Source organism: Panthera pardus, unplaced genomic scaffold (assembly GCF_024362965.1).
Source record: "Panthera pardus isolate Hobbes unplaced genomic scaffold, ASM2436296v1 HiC_scaffold_8, whole genome shotgun sequence".
Taxonomy (NCBI): Eukaryota; Metazoa; Chordata; class Mammalia; order Carnivora; family Felidae; genus Panthera; species Panthera pardus.
In genome coordinates, this window is record NW_026527013.1 from 115,403,371 (window position 1) to 115,408,377 (window position 5,007).

Genomic DNA, 5,007 nt, shown 5'->3' on the forward strand with positions numbered 1-5,007 from the left:
TCATTTTCTAGTGGTGTCTACTGATTTTTTAAGTTGTTTTGTTAACTATGGGTTGTATATAACTGTATTGACACTTCTCGTGTGCTACTTCAAATCCTCTTGGCCCCACCTCTTACTCCATTACTGCTGTGAAACAGTTTGAGGCAGACTCTGACAGCTTCTTATGGACAAAAGTACAAATTTCATTTGATGGCATTTCATCTTGGGAGCATTTCATGACTCTCTCGCTTTTTTCTCCAGGGATCTTCTGACACTGTGACTTGGGATGCATCATAGATGTATGAAATATATGGGGGAATTAATGACCTCAGGACCATCCTTGACTAATGGGTAAATGCTCTCTTCCATCTCCTAGGAAGATAGTTCTGAGATGCCTTTTATAAGCTTCCTCAGAAAATCCTGTGGGATTGAGCACCAGTCACCCATAGCTGTGACCAACTCCATAATATATTGTTATGTTAGCTTTCTCTAACTTCTCCCTTTCTGATCCTTCTCTCTGATTCCCTCAGATTACTTCTCAAATAAATACCTGTATGTGAGTATTTGTCTTAGGCTTTGCTTTTGGGTGGCTGGTAAACCCAGGCCAAGATGGGTACCAGGAATGGCCTTAAAAAGCAAACCCTCTGGTTTGGATTCTGTGACTGGATCATTCACTGGACTGATGATAACAAAGACCCAATAGCTAGTGGTAAGTGGTGTAGTGATAACTTCTGTCACGGGGATGCGTCACAGTTTCTGAATTGGATTTGGGTAGAGTGTAGGTGGAAGGTGAAGTGTTAGGTTACACAGTAGCTGTGGCATTACAGTGAAATGAGACTAATGGAAATTATAAAGCTGGAGATGTTGGTTAGCTATTGTTAACTGCTTTAACAAGCTTGAAAAAAGAAAATGGCATAGGTTCATGTTAGCTATTTAAGTCAAGGTATGCTGTGAAAGCCAGAGTGCTGCCTCCATAGCACCCTTTAAGGAAAAATCTCATCTGCAGACGCTGGCAATCTGTGCTGATGATCCAGCCCAAATAGTAAAGGTGGCAAGGCCACAAAGGAAACTGAATGCACAGCCTCAATCGTCTCCTCCAGCAAAGTCAGCATGCTGACAGGAAAAGATTAGAACCTTGGATCATAGAATGGGAATATTTGTGTTGGTGAGCCTGAGAAACTTGAACTCTGATGTTCCCTTGGTTCTCTGAGCCACAGAAGCAGACTCTTCTCCTCCACTTTGCTGATGGAGATCAGTGTACACTTGTTTGGAGATCCTGCATAGAATTTATTGGGGGCACTTGCATTGTAAGATGATACTTGCCCTCCTCAAGACCCACCCCTGCTACGTCTCCTTACTCCAAACTGATAATTAGGATCAGGTCTCAGCATACCCTAAGTGGGGAAATACAGTCCTTCCTATAGGAGGATAAGTTACAACTGAATGAACTGCAGGTTCTTCTTAAAATGTATTGGCAGGAACCTGGGAAATATGCCTGGGAGTAGGTCTCAAAGGTGTTGGAGGGGGATGGAATATATGGCTTGATAGGAGAGAGTAACATGGTAGCACTTAAACTCCTAACTTGGGTTTTAATGCCTTAGATATCTGGAGTTGGTCCTAACACTGCTAGGGTGGCATCTGGAAGATATGGTGGAAATGCTAGAATTTATCTGGCATGGTATTGAGGAAGGGGTCACAAAACTCAATGAAGTCACAATGTTAGAATGGATGTGTTGTTTGAAACTTCAGAAGCTACCACTTGAGCATTTTCCCTGTGAAGGCTCAGATGACACTCACAATTAAGGCAATAAAAAATGTAATGGTGAAGAGTATACTGGCAATTTTGAGAAGATTGGCTGTGGCTGACATCTACAGGCTAGAATTGATGGTAGAAGATGCTGCCATGATCTTGGGCTCCTTGATATCAATGTAGATGATGGGATGCAGTTGAAGGCCAGGTTGTGGAACTGAACTGTCAGATGCCCAGTGGACATAATTAATGGATACCAAGGCATGGATCTGTAAAGGAATTTAAAATCATGGTGTTCCAAGGGGCAAGATAGAAGGACAGCTGATTAGGTTGTTATTTGATTTGTAAATCCACTTGTGTAACTACTGTATTCTTCACCTAGTTTTCAGACTTCAGGTAGGTCAGATCTAGAGCCCACTCATAGAAGGGAGAGCCCAGATTCCCTTGAGGAGGGGTCCTCCAGTATACATGATAAACATCATGTATATACTTGCCCCAGAGAGGCACCCATTAGTGTAACTATGCAGTGGAGAAAGAGGAATACTCAGATTTTTCAACCAAGGACTTTTGGATATAGCATCTGAGCTCATATGAATCCCAAAGAACCCAAAACACTATTGTGGTCCTCTGGTTGTATGCAACCCAGTGATAAATGGAGTCCTAACCAAAGTCTGTCCCAGTGAGTATAATGTATCTGGCCCCACTTTTTGTTTATTTCTAAAGTACCTAAATATATATAATTGGGACAGATATACTCTACTTAGAAGCTGATAGAGTCCTTGAGCCTACATTGACAACACTTGCTTCATGCCCCAGATACTGTTCAGATGCTGTAGGTTTGGGTCAGAGTCAATGACCCAGGGGCCTCCCTTGACCAAAGCATTATATAGGCACAAAGTCAGTAAGGATATAGAAGACTTGAACAACTATTAACCAACTTTATGTAATTGACATTTACAGAACACTCAACCCACATTTTTTTTTAATGCACATGAAACATTTACTAAGATTGACCACACTCTAGGTCACAAAACAAGTCTCAATACTTTTAAGATAATTCAGGTCATGATGTCTTCTGATCATAATGGAATTAAATTAGAAATCAGTAACAAATATATCTGGGAAATCTCCAAAAATTTCTAAGTTATATAATATCTAAATAATCCATGGGTAGAGGAAAAAAGTAAAAAAAGGAATCAAAATACTTTTAACTGAATGAAAATGAAAACTATTTGTGGGATTTAGCTAAAACAGTATTTAGAGGAAAATTTATAGCATCAAATGCCTATATCAGAAAAGAAGAAAGATTTCAAATCAGTTTCAACTTAAGGAACTGGAGAAAGAAGAGAAAATGAAAACTAAAAAAAGAAAAAGGAAATAATAAAGACCAAAGCAGAAATATAAAACAGAATGCAATAGAGAAAATGAATAAAACAAAACAGTTTGTTTGAGAAGACCAATAAAATTGATAAACCTCTATAACCAGACTGATCAGCAAAGGCTAGAAAGAAAGAGAACACACAAAACACCAATATTAGGAATGAGAGTTATGACATCACTATATGTTCTATTAGAAGGATAATAAGGGAATGTGATAAACAACTTTATGCCAATGAATTTGACAACTTAGACTGAAATAGATAAATTCCCTGAAATACAAAAACTGAAGCTCATTCAATAATAAATAGATAACCTGTTTAGCCCTTTATTGTATGCTGTTAGCTCATATATCAATTAAAGAACTGATTTATACTTAAAAATCTTCCCACAAAGAAAATTCCAGGCCCAGATGGCTGTACTGTGAATTTTACCAAACATTTAAGGAGCAAAGATGACTAATTCTATATAGCCTTTTCCAGCAAATTAAAGTTGGGAATTCTTTACAACTTAATCTATATGGCCAGCATTACTCCGATATGAAAACCAGACAAAGACATCACAAGAAAAGAAAGTTTAAGACTAATTCCTCTCAAACATAGACACAAAAATTCTTAACAATTTTGGCAAATCTAAGAATATGTAAAATGGATAATATTTCATGATTGAATGGGTGTTTTCCAAGGAATGGAAGGTTGTCTTAACATGAAAATTAATATAATTCATCATATTAACAAACTAAAAAAGAACCACATGACCATCTTAATAGATGTAGGAGTACTTGACAAAATTCAACACACATTCAAGACAAAAACTCTCAGCAAACTAAGAATTAAGGTAATTTCTTCAATCTGATAATGGGTATTTACTAAAAAGCCACTGCTGACATCATAGTTAATGCTGAAAGGCAAACGCTTTCCTCCTCAGATGAGGAACATGGCAAGGATGGCTGCTCTTGGCACTTGCATTCAACATACTGGAGGTTCTAGCCATTGCTATAAGGAAAGATAAAAGAAAAGATATCCAGATTGGAAAGGCAAAAGTAAAAGTCTTCATTTGCGTGTGACTTATATGCAGATAATTCTATTAAATATACTAAAAAAACCGGAAATAAGTGAATTTAGCAAGGATGCAGAAAATAAGATCAATATACAAAAATTATATTTCTATATACTATCAACAAAACAACTAGAAATTGGAATCAAGAAAATAATAACATTTACAATAGCATAAAGAATTCTTAGGGATAAATTAGACAAAGATGTACAAAACCTTTTGTACATTGAAAAATTTGTTCATTGAAAAAACATTGAAAAATACAAAATATTGCTCAGAGAAATAAAGTAATATATAAAAAATGGGGATATATACACAGTGTTCATAGATCAGAAGACTCAATATTGTTAAGATGTCAATTCTCAGTGTATAGATTAGATGTAATTCCAATAAAAATCTCAGCAGACTTTGTGTATGTGTTGTGTGTGTAGACATTGACAAGTTAATTCTAAAATTCACACAGAACTGCAATGCTAAAACAATTTTGAAAGAGAACAATATTGGAAGGCTTATAGTACCTGCCTTATAATAAGTATTTGCCTATAATAAGTCTTAAATACTTATTATAAAACTACAATAATCAAGATGGTGTGTTTTTAGACTAAAGCAAATATATTAATGTAACAGAATAGAGAATTCAGAAATAGTCCTACACATATATGGTCAATTGATTTTTTTAAAATGTTTATTTATTTTTGAGATAGAGAGTGAGCAGGGCGGGGGGAGGAGGGGGAGAGAACGCGCACGAGAGAGAATCCCAAACAGGCTCCACGCCATTAGCCCAGAGCCCAATTCGGGGCTTAAAACCATAAACCGTGAAATTTTGACCTGAGCCAAAACCAAAG